Source organism: Eulemur rufifrons, chromosome 30, assembly GCF_041146395.1.
Source record: "Eulemur rufifrons isolate Redbay chromosome 30, OSU_ERuf_1, whole genome shotgun sequence".
In the NCBI taxonomy this organism is placed as follows: Eukaryota; Metazoa; Chordata; class Mammalia; order Primates; family Lemuridae; genus Eulemur; species Eulemur rufifrons.
In genome coordinates this window covers 90454108-90471185 of record NC_091012.1, presented here as the reverse complement: position 1 = coordinate 90471185, position 17078 = coordinate 90454108, and the positions used below count along the sequence as shown (strand labels likewise).

Here is a 17078-nt window from a genome sequence, read left to right as displayed (position 1 = left end):
AATGAATTAATACATTTAAAGTGCCTAGCACAGTACCTGGCATATAAGAAGCCTTAATTTAAGTAGCTATTATTATTGCTATTAGAAAATAAGAAATAGTTAAGCATCTCTTAAACTTTTGCTTTAGGTTTTCCTCGACTAGCTAATTGTCACATTTCCATGCATTCTCAGCCCCAGATTAGAGTGCTCTCTCCTGTACAAGGGAATCTTGGACTAGTGTACACCAGCCTCTGCCCTTGGGTGCTTTATACCCAACTGCAGCCCTAGGGCTCTCATTGGGTGCCAGGACTCTGCTCAGAACAGCTTCCCAGGTAATCACCCACAAATTGTCAGGCGCAACAAACCACTCACTATAGGTCCTTAACTTCACTGTGTGTGGGGGGGGAGGGGGCTCAAAGAAAGAAATGTCTAAGCTAGACATTTTATTCAGTCTTGGAAGAGTGAGATGACAGCCCTACATCAGACCAGAAGCTGAAATTACTACGCATATTTCGGTTAGGCTGGCCCTGGCCCTGGCATCTTTTAGCCTATCCTGGGCTCATATCCTGCCCAACATCAGCTGTTGTCAACAACGACCTGTGCTTATCTAATCACGTAGCCCATGTGTCTCGAGCACTTATTAGGTGCCAAACAGGGTGAGTGTGTGTGTGTGTTGTGTGTGTGTGTACATATGTGTGTAAGGACAAGTTGAGAGGAAGGGGTCAATAAACAGAATGACACCTATTTCTGCAGCCTTGTGCAGCCCTGAGGGTCTGGGCTTAGGAGACAGATGGGCCTAATGCAAATCCTGGCTCTGCCTCTTGTCAGTTGTGCAATGTGGGACAAGCTAATCTGTCTCACTTTGATCAACTGTAAAATGAGGATAGCATAAAGGTCTACCCTAAAGAGTTACTATAAAAATAAGAGGTAGCATATGTGAGTGCCTAATAGAGACCTAATCAATGATATTTGTAATTACAGTGAATCATGATTTTTGCCTAGACCCAATTCTGAACTAGGGTGTTGCCCCTTAAAATAAAAAGGAAGGAGAATCCACATGCAAAAAAAAAAAAAATGAAATTGGACCCCTAACCTTACACCATGTACAAAAGTCAACTCAAAATGAATCAAAGACATAAATGTAAGAGCTAAAGCTGTAAAACTCTTAGAAGACAGCGTAGTTAAAACTCTTAGAAGACAGCGTAGTTATAAATCTTCATAACTTTGAATTAGGCGATGGTTTCTTAGCTATGACACCAAAAGCACAAGTGACAAAAGAAAAAAATAGATAAATTGAACTTCTGAAAAGTAAAAAATTTTGTGCTTCAAAGGTCACCATCAAAAAAGTGAAAAGACAACCCAAAGAATGGGAGAAAAATTTTGTAAATCATATATCTGATAGGGGACTTATATCTAGAATATATAAAGAACTCTTCCAACTCAACAATAAAAAGACAGATAAACAACCCAATTAAAAAATGGGCAAAAGATCTGAACAAGCACATAAAAAGATGCTCAACATCATGATCCATGAGGGAAATTCAGATCAAAACCACATGAGATGCCACTTCACACCCAATAGGATGGCTATAATCAAATAGACAAATAATAACAAGTGTTGACAGGGATTTGGAGCAATTGGAACCCTCATACACTGCTCATGGGAATGTAAAATGATGCAGCCTCTGTGGAAAACGGTGCAGCAGTTCTGCAAAGGGTTAAACATATGACCCAGGTTATCATATGACCCAACAATTCCACTCCTAAGTATACAACCAAGAGAAATGAAAGTATATGTCCACATAAAAAAACTTGTACATAAATGTTCATAGGAGCATTATTCATAACATCCAAAAGATGGACAACCCAAATGTCCTTCAGTGTATGAGTGGCTAAACAATTATGGTATACCTATATGAAGGAATTCAGCCATAAAGGGAAATGAAGCACTGATATATGCTACAACATGGATGAACCTTGGAAACATTATGCTAAGTGAAAAACCCAGACACAAAATCCCACATATATTGGCCGGGCGCGGTGGCTCACACCTGTAATCCTAGCACTCTGGGAGGCCGAGGTGGGCGGATCGTTTGAGCTCAGGAGTTCGAGACCAGCCTGAGCAAGAGCGAGACCCCATCTCTACTAAAAATAGAAAGAAATTATATGGACAGCTAAAAATATATATAGAAAAAATTAGCCGGGCATGGTGGTGCATGCCTGTAGTCCCAGCTACTCGGGAGGCTGAGACAGGAGGATCCCTTGAGCTCAGGAGTCTGAGGTTGCTGTGAGCTAGGCTGACGCCACGGCACTCACTCTAGCCTGGGCAACAGAGTGAGACTCTGTCTCAAAAAAAAAAAAATAAATAAATAAATCCCACATATTGTATTATATGATTCCATTTCTGTGAAATGCTTAGATTGGGCAAATCCATAGAGACAGAAAATAGACTAGTGGTTGCTAGGGACTAGAGCAGGAGGGAGATAGGGAGCTAATACATATGGGCTTTGGGGGGTGGATGGTGTGATATTATGAAATATATCAATATATTATTTGGTCTTTGTTCATTTCCTGGCATACAGCTCCTAAAATCTTTGAATTTCCAAAGTGATGTCTTTTTGTATGCTAATGAGTTGACTGATAGCTGGCAGCCCCTAAGTAGCTTCAGGATAGCTGCTTGTCACCAGAAAGCCCAAGGCAGGATTAGAGGATTGGGACTTTCAGCCCCACCCTCCAACCTCTGGGAAGGGAGTGGGGCTGAAGGTGAAGTTGATCACCAGTGGCCAATGGTTTAATCAATCATGTCTACATAATGAAGCCTCCATAAAAAACTTAAAAAACACAGTTCAGAGAGCTTCTGGATAGCTGAACACGTGGAGGTTCCTGGAGGGTGTTGTACCCAGAGAAGGCATGGAAGCTCTGCGCCCCTTCCCCCATACCTCACCCTACACATCTCTTCATCTGTATTCTTTGTAATATCCTTTATAATAAACCAGTAAGTGTGTATTCCTGAGTTCTGAGCTGCTCCAGCAAATTAATCAAACCCAAAGGAGGAGGTCATGAGAATGCCACCTTGAGGCTGGTTGGTTAGAAGTTACGGAGGCCTGGACTTGTGACTGGTGTCCAGGGGAGGGCAGTATTGTGGGACTAGCCTTTAACCTGTGGCATCTGAGGCTATTTCCAGGTAGACAGTGTCAGAATTGAATTGAATTGAATTAGAGGACACCCAAATGGTGTCTGCTGCTTGGTGTGGGGGACCCCCCCCCCACACACACACATTTGGTCACAGAAGTATTTTGTATTGATCGTTGTGGTGTGAGAGCAGAGGAAAAACAGTTGTTTTTCCACTATTACAGGGGGTGGTGAAAATGATCTGAAATTGACTGTGGTGATGGATATACAACTCTGACTATACTGAAAGCCATTGAATTGTCTACTTTAATTGGTTGAATTGTATGGTATGTGAACTATATCTCAATAAAACTGTTAAAGGGGGGAAAAAAGGAAGGAGAAAAGAATTCCCCAGAGCCACTGTGGTGGACTTGACAAAAGCAACAGGGGTTGTTGGAGATCACTAAGAGGCTTGTCTGTGTGAGTGCATTCCTTTGGCTGTGTTGGCTGCGTATATGAGCACACATGTGTGTTTCAGGGTGTTCTGGTCCTGGCCTGGCCCCAGGCAAAGCTGTCACATAGGCACAGTTTTCCCTTGGCACTTCTAGAATTCTCCCTCTGGCTTTCCCTCTGCCTAAAGGTGAAAAAGGTTTAACTTACTGTCCCTTGAGGTAGCCTTTGCATTCCTAGTGGGCACTATTGCTGTGTACAGATTAGGCATCAATTGATTCTTTCTAAATGGATAAAGTTTGAAGAGACGATCTTACCACCTACTATTCCTGTGGGCAGGGCTGCAGGAGAGGGGTGGATCTGTGGAGCCCATGTGTGCCATATCCTGGCACATCAGGATGTGATCTATAACTGCTCATTGTACAGAGAGCCCAAGGGTGGGGAAGGCGGACCCTTCCCAGTGGAGAATGTGTTCTCTGAAGGGCTTCTCAAGTTGGCCTGTGCCCTATGCCACTCAGACCTTCATCTCTGCTTCCCTTGCAGGAGGATTTTTTTGAGCAACTGGTTTAGTCTAGTTTCTCCCCCTTTTTTAGGCTTTGTTCTGCCTCAGGTGAAGGACATTCATGGAATGAAGGGAAGTGGGGCTAAAGCTGGAGCTTGTGGCAGCCATGATGCTGTGGGCCATTCTTTAAGGTGGTGGACAATGAGTGCTACCCCAGACTTTTCCTATTATTCCTGGCTGGGTTTTTTTTGGTAATCAGAGTAGAACAAGCTCATGGAAAGAAACAACAGTACCCTGCAAGAACCCTTAGTCTCCTTTCTGGGAGGCAACCAATTTTAGTTCTTTTCTTCTGATATTTAACCTCATTTCTCTAAATAAAGCGCTTCTACTTCTATTCCCTTGTTTAACCAATTTCTGGTTATCTGTTGACTTCCTGCTAAGCTAGCTAAGGATTTAGCACCATTATATAGCTCATCATCTTTTTTTATTCCTTTTTTGGTTACCCCAGGAACTTATGCAGTATACTAACACTTTTTGTTGCATCAATTATTAGCTGCATCTTTTGAATCCCCACTTGGCAGGCTAAGGTAGTGGCACCCTTCCCCTTCCCCTCAGCTCTCTTCCTTACCCACCCCTCTTACCAGGCAGTGCTTTGGTAAAACTCCTGGTCCTTATTTAAAAGATTTTGGCTGGGGACAGTGGCTCACGCCTGTAATCCCAGCACTTTGGGAGGCTGAGGCAGGAGGATCCCTTGAAGCCAGGAGTTTGAGACCAGCCTGGAGAACATATCAAGACCCCATCTCTACAGAAAATAAGAAAAATTAGCTGAGTGTGGTGGCATGCACCTGTAATCTCAGCCACTTGGGAAGTTGAGGTGAGAGGATTGTTTGAGCCCAGGAGTATGAGGCTGCAGTGAGCTATGATTGCACCACTGCACTCTAGCCTGGGCAACAGAGTAAGACTCTGTCTCAAAAAAATAATAAAATAAAATAAATAAAAAAAGACTTCATCTTAAAGCAGAAGATGTGAAAGACGAAACTAATTTTTATTGAGCATCTACTATGTGCCAGGAGCTGTGCATGCATCATAACATTTAATCCTCATAGTAATCCTGAGAGGGAAATATCATGTTTGTAATTTTAGCCATGAGAAGACTGTGACCAGACCATGCATCTGGTAGGGGACCAACCTAAGATTAGAACCAAAGTTGGGCTCCAAAGCCCATACTCTTTTTCCAGAGCCCCAAGCATGCTTCAGCTTCAATTTCATCTACAGTTTTTCAAGTCCCCTTTCCGTGGGCAAGGCTTGGACTGGAAGTCTTTATCTGTTTTTGAAACCCCACAGTGGTTCTGGCTTATTCACCGATGGTGCACCCTCATCCCAGAGGGCAGAAAAGAGGGTTGTGGCTTGAGAGGGAACTGAAGGCAAACGGACCATCCCTATGGGGTGTGCGGGGAGAGTAGATTCTCTGTATGGATTGCATGCCTGGCAGGCTTCTCTCCACCTGGTGGCCCAGGCCTTGGCCTTTGGGAGCCAACACAAAAGTCTCAGGTATCCCTGAGGTGACACTGGGAACCATTTTACAGCATCACTAGGGCTCTGCCAGCCAGCATGCTGCCTTTGATATGAGAAGCAAATGCAGAATTTTGAAGATTGTAGCTGACTCAGACCATTGCTCTGGCATTGCGGTCATAGACACATGTGGGAAATTCCCAAATTGACTTTCCCACAGAGCTGTTTTGGAGTGGGGGACAGAAGGAGGATGGGGGTGGAGAATGTATTTTAGTTATTTATTTGATTAGTATTTGTTAAATCGTTGGACTGTTTTAACCAGAGGCACCAAGTGGGATTTCCCCAGGGGTCACTTCCGGGCGTATAGAAGAGTTAAGAGGTCAAAGGCCCAGGCTCAATTTTCCACACTGAGGAAGGAGAGGATACAATAATATGAAACAGACAATCCCAGATTCTTTCTATTGGTCTTCAGGCTGCTGTCATCGAAAAACATTTGGGCATCCCCACCTACCCACTTTCCCCCAACCCACGTCCTCTGGCTTCTCCCTCTGTTGGTGCTCCTGCCATCCACCCTGCCTGGGAGGCATCTCAGTTCTGCCATCTCCTCGCCTCTTGCCAACCCTTCTCCTTCGCCCCTGGCCCATCCCCACCAACATGTCCCCAGAAGCCCCCCCACCCTGTTGATTTGTAGGGTCTTACACATTCATCCTTTCCCCTCTCTTAGCAACTCCCAACCTCATTACCTCAGGCTTGGTTTCTTCAACTACTCTCTGTGCCTCCAGTTATACCTCCCACATCACTGGCCTGGCCCCAGTCCATCTTGTCACTGCCACTAGTCAAATCTTTGTACGGAACAGCTTTCTGAGGCCTGCTGAGACTTTCTCAAGGCTTCTCTGCTGCTTCCAACATAAAATCCAAAGCCTCGGCTTGCCATTCAAGGCCCCACACTACCTGCTCTCAACCTCGACGTCCAGGCTCTGTTCTTGCCACTTCCTTACCAGACTGAGAACTTCTTGAAGATAGAGAACAGGTCTGGTTTACTTCTGGGGCTGTTACATTAGAGGAGAGTGCCTAGGACATTGGGGGTAAGGACTTGTTTGCTGAAGGAATGAAGGAATGGAAGGACAAGCATGACGAAGACATCCCAGGAGTCATTTTGCCAAACAGTTGTACAGGGGCCTCGGTCACTGACTGGTTGGGTGACCTTGGACAAGTCCTTTCCTCTTTCTGAGCTTTATGTCTTCAACAGGAGTCTTAAACGTGCAGCTCTTAGGCCCGAGGGTTTTGTTGGTTGGCACTTTCTGATGATTTGGAATGCCTTTATGTAAGGCATGTGTGCTCTAGTTCCCCACCCCCTGCCATTTTCTTACACCTCTCCACTTTCCTCATTTTCATTAGCTGCTTGGTGCCTAAAGGCATTTACATTTGTGACCCTTGGATTAGGTGGTGTTTACTCACCTTTCAACTCTGGCACCAGCTGGAATTCTGTTTGACCTGCTTTGAAATGAAAATTGCAATTGCTTGCTTAAGTGGTTTCCAATGTCATCTAATACACAGCAGCCAGGCCAGACTGACTTTGCCCTCCCAAAACAGGCCACCAAAGAACAGTGGTGTATGCCTTTAGCATTTCTGACATCGGCAGTCAGCTACAGAGGGAGATGTTATTCCATTAAAAGTGATTGTCTTTACATAACCTAGCACAAGTGGTGCCCATTTATAGTCTAGAAAGGACCAAGCACAGCGTGCCCATTGGCAGCCAGCTGGGCATATACAGAGGGCATTGGTTGGAGACACAAAGTGTGAATTTAGCCCAAGTTGCCTTGTAGGGTCCTTTCCAGGACAAAGTGCTGAATGAGGGGTGTGTGCTGGAAGCATTTCTCTCTCTCTCTCTTTCTCTCTCTGTCTCTGTGCTTGGCTTTCAATGGCCCAGTCTGCACTGAGACTCCATAGAGACGTGCACAGAGGGTGGGGAAGGTCAGTCACGCATTCTCAGCGCTGGGCTTCTTTGCATTAGCCAGTCCCAAGGGCCATATGAACTGCAAATCTGCCTGGCCACAGGCTGGCAAGGCACGGCTCACTGGGAGATGCTAGACAAACACAACGGCTGCTGGAAGGCACCTGCCCAGCCCGGACAGCAGCTGAGCCCCACCATTTGGGCAACATCTGGGTGAAAGGTACTGAGAACTGGGCAAAGGGCTGGTGTGGGTATATATGTCCATCACTGGGCACAGTAAGGCACTGGGTGAAAGTGGAACCACTGGTGGCCGGTGGGGCTAAACAGCTGCAGTCACTGGGTGTACATATAGCCTGGCTGCCCCCAAACTCAATGTGGAGGGCATAGAGGGGCTGTTCTGTTAGGGGACACACAATAACACATCCACTCATATGGAGGAGATGTAGGCATGTGGGATAGTGAGTGGGGAGGGAGGTAAAGGGGAGAAGAAAGATGGTGTTTCTAAGCTGTTTCATGTGTCTGGGACAACCCTAGGGAGTTTCCTGAGGTGAAAGGGATTCACTCTGTGTGTTTTTGCCTCCCTGTTTCTGCCCTTTCCTGCTCGACTTCTTAGGAACTCAGGGAGACAAATCTCTGGTACTGTTTGTCAAAGTCAAATACAGTGGAGAAGGTAAACTTTCCAAAGAAACTTTATGGAACACATTTCAAAGCCCTGGAGAAGCAGTTTGAGATTTTTTTCCCATTGGTTTCCTTTGCATGACTGCCACTGACTCATGTCAGCAAGGTGTTAAGTGAGACACTTAAGGCTGTTGTGGCTGCCAGGGGAAGTGGGTGCTAGGCTGTAAGTGTGTTGGGCTGTAAGACAATGCAGTTGCTGAAGGACCATAGAGCTTGGCTGGGCTGGGCTTGGCTGCAGCCAGGGGGACATGATGTGGTGGCTGGTGTGACTCTGGGTGTGCTGTGTGTTATGTACATGTTTGTGACAGGACTGGGGGACCTGGCTGCAGCTTTAGTGTGTGGATTTGTTCTGTGCAGTTTGAAACCAAGATGTTCTGGCAGTGATGGGAGCAAGTATGGGCTGAGGCAGAAGAGCCCCAGTGTCAGCTGGATGGGAGGAACAGGAACTCTGCTTTCACCTTAATTTCTACATAGCCAGCTTGGCCTGTGTCTCTGGAAGCAGTTGCCAGTGTCTGAAGGCTTCCATGCTTCCTCTAACTGGCCTGTGCTATTCCAGCTGGAAGCCATGGAAGCCCACCCATTGACTTGTGCCATTTCTGGCCCACTTAGCTACCCCCACTAGCCTAGAAACCCAGCTTTTTGTGCATAACAGGTCAAGGTGATAAGGCCAGGCCCCTGGTTGGAGACCCATACCTGAACCTCATGTTCAGCCAAGGGCCTTGTCATCACCACACAGTGAGGCTTCTTGCTGAAATGCAACCACCTGCTGAGCCGGGAGCCACAGAGGGGATTCTGGGGTTGCACTTCTTTATCTTTTGAGTAATTGGGGGTCAGGGCAAGCCAAGCCCTGGCCTAGGCTCTGCAGCTGCTGCCTACACACTGCCGAATCTCTCTACCCTCTCCTACTGTCACGAGGAGAGCTCTCGAGTACCTTGGAGGGTTTGAGGTAGAGATGATGGCCCTGTAGTTGGCAGGCGGGCATTTGGGTGTTCATCCCCATGGCTGCTAACCGGCTGGCCAGGCCCGGCATGGCGCATGGGGGCTGTATCAGAATAAGCCAAGGATGTCCTCTCCTTTGCAGTAGGACTTTTGACCGATGAGCAGGCACTGGGATTTCCTGACCAGGGGAGGCACATCAAATGTGTGCAGGGCCACACTCCCCACCCAACCCCCAGCAGGTAACATAAGGGTGAGAGCTGGCCAAGTGTAAGACAGCTCATGGTGTGACCAACCATACGCCTGTCTCCTCACATTACTTTTGAAAACACTGTGCAGGCCAAGACAAACAAGCAAACAAACAAAATAGCCAAACCAAAAGCATCTGCAAGCCATATTCAGGCTCTTGGCTGCCAGTTTGTGACCAAGGTGAGAAGCAAAATTTTGTTGCACATCACTGAGAATTCTTTTGGCCTGGCAAACTCTTTCTTGGTCTTCCAAACCTAGCTCCAGTGGCATCACTGTGCTGCTTTCTCTGATCCCCTCCGTAGGCCAAATGAATGCTTCTCCTCTCTCTGATCCCTTGGTATCTCTTCTGTAACGTATTAGAATAGTCATTTGAGAAACCCTTATTGACTGCTTTGGTGAGGACTGTGCTGGGGTTACAGAGATGAATACATAAGAAACAATCCTTGCCCTCAAGAAGCAATCAGTCCAGTAGGGGGAAAGACGGGAGAGCAGCAGAGACTCTTGAATGTGTCAAGACTCAGACAGAGATCCCCAAGAGAGGCTCCCTCCCTGTGTGTGTGGAAGAGTTGGAGAGGGCAGCCTTCGGGTACTGAAGAAAAAAAACAAGTAAACCAAGCTAAGAAGGTAGCGTAGCTTTACTGGCCCAGGGAGCCCCTGAGCACATCTCTGGCATTATGGATACTGATGGCATGTTTGGGCCCTGGTGAGTGGCCCTGGTGAGTGATATGTAAGGAATGGGGGGCTGGGAGTGGCAGGAAACAAGGCAGATCATTCAGGGCCTCATGGGCCAGGCTGTGGATCTTGGCCTTTTTCCTCTGAAGGCAGTGGGAAGCTAGCTGGGGGTTTGGAGCAGGGGAGTGACAGGCCTGATCTCAGCTTTGGAAGGCCCACACGGGAGCCTCCATGTGTTAGAGGGACAGGAGAGGGGAGAGACTGGTGACAGGAAGGCCAGTTGGGGAGCTGTGTCCCCAATGCCTGGACCTACTCACTGTGTACTTGCTGAGTGCGTCAGTGAGTGACTGAGGTAGGAAGGGATGTGTAGAGCTCCTGCTGTTGCCGCCTCTGGGGAACTCTGCTCACTAATAGACCAGGGGTGGCTTTCATAGGTGTCCACCCGGGCATCTCATAGACATCTCAGACTTGACATGTTCAAAGCCAAACTCCTGGCCTTGTTCCCCAAACCTGCTGTTCCTGCAGTTAATGGCAACCCCAACTTTCCAATTGCTCAGGACCCAAACCTCGAGGTCATTCTTGACTCTTCTCTTTCTCTCATACTCCACATCCATGCTATTAGCAGACCATGTTGTTTCCACCTTCAAAACAGATCCAGAATCCAATCACTTGTTACCAGCTTCACAGTCTGTGCCCCCATCATCTCTCATCTGGATATTTGTACCAGCTTCCTAACGGGTCTCCCTGTTTATTCTACCTTGAATTCTGATGTTCTACTCAATGCAACAGCCAGAGTGATCTTGAAAAAACACAAGTCAGGTTGTAACCTGCCTCTCCTTACAACCCTCTCCTGGATCTCTATTTCAGTTGAAAAGCTGAAGTCCTTACAATGGCCCATAGGCCCTGCATGCTCTCTCTGACCCCTGACCTCACCTCTTGCCACCTCCCCCCTACTCACTGCTCTGGCCACCACACTGGCTTCCAAATAGCTTCAAGGGTCTTTGCATTGGCTGTTCCCTCTTCCCAGAATTTTTTTCCTCCAGATATCTGCATGGCTTACTCCCAGACTTCATTCAGATCTCTGCACAAATGTCACCTTCTCCACGAAGCCTTCATTGACTGTCCTATTATATTAGGTTATTAAGTATGAAATATCCAATTTCCTTAAGTACTAAGTTTGACAGCTGATATCTCTGACATTTCACTTTGACACTTGTTGTTTTATTTTTATTGTGAAGGTACATCCTCAGTATTTCAAATGCACAGTTTGGCTTGTGATTATCTTTCAAAGATTTTTTAGAACAATTTTTGTGAAACCATGAATAAGTCAAAAATTCATGTTATTTTCCAATATGAGTTCTGTCATGGAACTAATGCAGTGCAGGCAGCTCAAAATATCAATGAAGTGTTTGGAAAGGATGTGGCTAATGAATGCACAGTATGTCAATGGTTTGAGAATTTCTGTTCTGGTGATTTTAATCTTGAAAATGAGCCACATGGGCGACCAGACACCAAGATGGATAATGATAAGCTGAAAGCTGTAGTGGAAGCAAATCCATCTCAACCCACATGTGAATTAGCAGCAAGGTTTGATGTTACTATTCCAACAATATTGGACCATTTGAAACAAATCAGTGAGGTAAAGAAGCTGGATAGATGGGTACCACATGAATTAAATGAGCATCAGAAGATAAATTGTCTCGAAGCTTGCCTTTCTTTGCTGTCATGACATAAAGGTGAACCATTTCTACCCCATATTGTTATGAAATGGGTTCTTTTTGACAATTGCAAGCATTTGGCACACTTGTTGGATAAAGATGAAGTGCCAAAACACAGTCCAAAATGGAATATTCATCAAAAAAGCTAATGGTGTCTGTCTGGTGGTCCAGCGCTGTTATTATCCACTACAGCTTCATCAAACCTGGTCAATAGATTACAGCGGATGTCTACTGCAACCAGTTGGACGAAATGATGAGGATGCTTGTGATTAAGCAGCTGAGAGTGGTCAATAGAGACAGACCAATCCTCTTGTAAGACAATGCTCTACCACATATCAGACAAACAATACTGCTCAAACTACAGAAGCTGAACTTGGAAACTCTGTCATCCACCATATTCACCAGACCTTGCACCAACGGACCACCACTTCTTCCAAGCTTTGGACCACTTCTTGCAAGGAAAAATATTCAGTTCTCAACAAGCCCTGGAAAATGCCTTTTGTGATTTCATCACCACTCGCTCTCCAGGCTTCTTCACTGCTGGCATAAACAAGCTACCGTTAAGGTGGCAAAATTGTGTCAATAGTTTAGGCACATACTTTGATTAATTGTACTGCTTCTTGTTTGAGATATAATAAACAACTCTTGATTCAAAATTGGACATCTCATATTTAATGACCTAATAGAATAGCACGCCCAACCCTGTTGTTCCCCTGAACCCCTCCACTGTTTCATTTTTCCCCAAACCAGTTATTGCCTTCTAACCTACTACATATTTTTTTCTGAGACAGAGTGTCACTCTGTTGCCCTGGCTAGAGTGCTGTGGCCTCAGCCTAGCTCACAGCAACTTCAAACTCCTGGGCTTAAGCAATCCTGCTGCCTCAGCCTCCTGAGTAGCTGGGACTACAGGCATGCGCCACCATGCCCGGCTAATTTTTTCTGTATATATTTTTAGTTGTCCATATAATTTCTTTTTATTTTATTTTTTTAGTAGAGACGGGGTCTCACTCTTGCTCAGACTCAAACTCCTGACCTCAAGCAATCCTCCCGCCTCGGCCCCCCAGAGTGCTAGGATTACAGGCGTGAGCCACCATGCCCAGCCACTTACTACATATTTGAATTATTTATTTTATTTATTGTCTATCTCCCTCCACTAGAACGTAAGCTTCACGAGAGCAAGAATTTTTGTCTGTTTTTTCCCTGCAGTATTCCTAGTGCCTGGTGCATAGTAGACACTAAGTAAGGACTTATGGAATCAATGAACAGGTAGACTGTGGGGATCAGTGAGGTCGCCCTGGGCCTTCTCTGGGTCATGTGACTTGGGACTTTCGGAAGCAGATTGTATAGGGGAAAGAGAGAGCCTGCTGGACTATAGGAGTTAGCAGATCTAGCTAAGGTGACCTTGGGCAAGTCCCTTCCCCTCACTTATCCTCAGTTTGCTCATTTATAATGTGATTTATAATTTGATGTGATGATCTCTAAGGACCAGCGTTATGAGCCTCTGGGGGACAAGGTGAGGGCCTGGCCAGCTGGGCTGCCACTCATGTCCCATGGGTATGAGGGCAGAGATCCTCACCCCTGCCTTTCTCCATTCCTTTCTTGACCTCTTCCAAGTCACCACCTTATCTTCAACCCACATCTGTAAACACACCATGTTACAGCTGTTCAAATAATGTTGGGGGGTAGTTCTGCCAGTCAGCTGCATTCAGCAGGGCCAGCTGTGCTCCCTGCAGGGTGCCTCGTTCTGGCCTGAAGGCCTGTGCAGGGGCAGAAGCCTGGGTAAGACCAGAAGTGGGATGACTTCCCACCCCACTTTCCAGAGCAAAAACTTCATGTCACTCAGGTGGGCCCATCTTTGGAGCAATTAATCTTTTCTCCTAGACCAAACTCTTTTACCTGGTCTAGTTGGAGACCTAGTGTTTATCAAGCATTTGTCATTTTAAATTTTAATCCTCAAAATAACCATATGAAGTAGGCATTATTTGACCCATTTTTCAGAGGAGAACACTGAGTCTTAGAAGGGTTAAGAGAGTTGCTCAAGGTCCTACACGACCTCTTCCTTCTTCTACAGGAATTATCAATCCTTGGAAGTCTGCTGACCAAAGTCTAGGAGGCTCATCTGTGGTTGGAGCTATGAGAGAGGCAGAAAGAAGAATGTTGCTTTCTTCCTGCAGCTCCATCTAGGCCACAGGTGGAGCCTAAGGGGTGGAAAACAGGCCAGCCCAGATGGAAGTCATCACTATCCCACCGGCTCCCTGAGGGCTGAGCAGAAGGGAGGCGCCTTCCGCCTCACCCTGCCAGGAATGCTGGGGTCCTGAGAGGCTGGGACCAGTGAGCAATGGGGGTGGTGTGCGGGTTACTTTATGTGATAAACTATCTTCCTTTCTCATTCCAAGGATCAGAGAGCACTTGGTGAGCTGTTCTTTGTTCCAGTGGTAACAGAAAACCAGAAAAGCCCAGTGGGGGGGTGACCAAACTTTCCTTTGTCCTCTTGGGCTAGGAGGCTGAATGGGAGGACTATGGCAAGGGGGTGGGGCAGGGCCACCACAAGAGCAACAGATTGGTGGAAGGAGGACCAGACAGAACTCTAGCAAAAACAAAAAATTCCACAAAGAGCTAAGTACATGCTGGTAGGGAGGCCTTGCAGCCTCCTTCATGCAGCCTGACTCGGCATGAGTCCACTACATCTGGCAGTCTTCAGCAAGGGGCCAGCGGGACCCCAGAGTCACAGCACAGCTAGTGCTCTCTGGGCCCAAGATGTGCCAAAGGCCACCTCCAGGACTACTGCCCTCCATGTGTCCTCTGAGCTCCCCGGCCCAATCTCTGTCCTGCCCCCACAACACGATGTGCTCCTACCAAGAATGATAGGAACTCAAATTTGTCAGTCATTGAAAGTTTGCCAATACTGCACTTTCCCATAGCTCTTCAGGGGGCAGGGTAGCCTAGTGGTTAAGAACACAGGCTCAGGGCCCGTACTGCCTGGCTCTGTCATTTCACAGCTGTGTGATCTTAGGTAAGTTACTTAGCTTCTGTGCTTCAGGTTCCTCATCTTTATTAATAAAATGGGAATAATCACAGGATCTACATCTTAAGGTTGTTTTCAGATTAAATAAGCTAAGATTTAAGCTCCCTAAAAGTAGGGATTTTTTGTCTTTTATTCACTGCTGTCCCTAGAGCCTAAACAATGCCTGAAACCTAGTAGAGACTCAATAAATATTTATTAAATATATATAAGGGGCTTAGAATGGGAAGTGGCACTTAGTAAACACAACAAATATTAGTTATTGTTGCTATTGTTATCATTCACATTCTTACAACAGTTCTAAGAGGCGCATCCTGAGTTTCATGCATGCATGCTAGTGTTGGTCTTCCTTGTAAGGTTCAAGTTCTGAGTCAAGATATTGAAGGAATAGGCAACAGACTTAAAATAGAGGGAGAAAGTTTGGGTCATAGGGGGTTAGGAATGCAGCCCTCAAATCTGAGTAATAGCATCTATCTATCCATCATTCACTCATCCATTCTACAAATGCTTCATGATATGCCTATGGGCCAGGCCCTGAGCTGGGAGCTGGGGATGTGTTGATGACAAGACAGATGAGGATTTCTACATTTGAGGAGCTGAAATTCTAATGGAAGGAGACAAGCAAAAACAAATAAAGACTTAAATAATTTCAAATAGTATTAAGTGCTATGAAGAAAATAAAGCAGTGTAATGGGATAGAGAATGGCTGGAGTGTGTATGTTGGGAGGTGTCTTTAGGTTATGGTCAGAGAAGGCCTCTGAGGAAGTCATGCCGGCACTCTTCCAAGAGGTCTTGGTCTCAGCTCAAGGACCCCTGTTGAGAGTTGGCCCTTGATACCATGTCATTACTACCTCATCCGTCTGTCGAAGGTATTATATAAGTCAGTTGCTAAGTGTAGCTCCTAGGGGTCTATACATGGAGCTCTAGGTGTAAAGAACTGGAGAGAAGGGCTATGAACAAATGGCGCCTGCACAGGAAGGTTCTGGCAAAAGTTGTTGGTTGTGCTAGGTTAACTGATGGTTAGTGGCCTTTCAGCTTCCTCTGCAGGTCCTTCTGCACTCTCAGGGAGGAGGGGTCTGGCCACCGTGTCCTCTCCACTGCTGATCTACACTTAGTGCCTTCATGCCCCATGCTCATTCATGACACCACCTTCACACATGTGAACACCGCCTCATCCTTCAAGATAGCCCAGGCACCACCACAACCGTTGTCACACTCAAGTACCTTTATTCATTACAAATTTGAGCATCTCCAGAGTCCTGTACAGAATCGACACCTGATAAATGCTTATCGAATGAAGGAATGAATGGGTGACTGTTGTTCCTTCTGCTTCCTCAGCTGACTGGCTGGTTGCCAGTCATGCATCAAGACTCAGCTCACACATCATTTTACAGGAGAAGCCTACCTTGACCTCCTTGTGTCTGACTTGGGGAGCCCTTGCTCATCCTTCCTCTGTGAAGCCTTCCTTGACCCCCCCCCCCACATCAGGATGGGTCCCTTCCACCTCTGAGCACTTCGGCACATTCTACACTCTCTGTCATGGCCCTGATCACTCTACGGGCATTGTCTGCTACTTCTCTGTCATCACTCTTAACCTATGATTTTCTCAGGCAAGGACTGTATTTTGGTCCTCTATATCCCCAGCACTAGCCCCTAGAGGGCGCTCAATAAATATTTGTGGAATTAATGGGAAAAAAAAAAAACCCAAATGAATTGTATATTAATTTTGCTTAAAGTGGTTTGCTGGGGTTGGCTTGTTGTGGTTCTCAAGAGCCAATTATTAAATATTTAGGAAATCTGTGAGCCAACTGTTAAGCACAGCCATCATTAAAAATTAAATTATACAAGAAAACAGAAGACAAACTTAAATTGAGGTACGTTCTACAAAATAAATGACTGAGTAAATGCAATCTGGGATCCTGGATTTGATCCTAGAAAAGAAAAGGGATTTCAGTAGAAAAACTGGTGAAATCCAAATAAGTTTGTGCTTTAGTTAATAATGTTGTATCAAGGTTAATTTCTTAGTTTTGATAAATATTTTATAATTGTGTAAGATGCATAAGGGGAAGCTGGGTGAAGGGTACATGGGAACTCTCTGTACTGTTTCTGCAACTCTTCTGTAAGTCTAAAATTGTCTCAAAATTTTAAAAATAACTTAAAATATTAAATTATGTACACCTACAATTAAATTATATTAAAAATGAAAGTAGTAAGTACTCACAATTCACCAATCCTAATTATTTTACTGCATTTCACTATGATCCATGCTCTTGAGTCTCATCTCCTCCAATCTGA

The 17078-nt window shown here is 45.8% G+C and overlaps 1 protein-coding gene across 1 annotated transcript in view; it reads left to right on the top strand.

The window, feature by feature from the left end:
• NHSL2 (NHS like 2) overlaps window positions 1–17078 on the top strand; it is a 239216-nt gene that overhangs the window by 80467 nt on the left and 141671 nt on the right. The window lies entirely within an intron of this gene.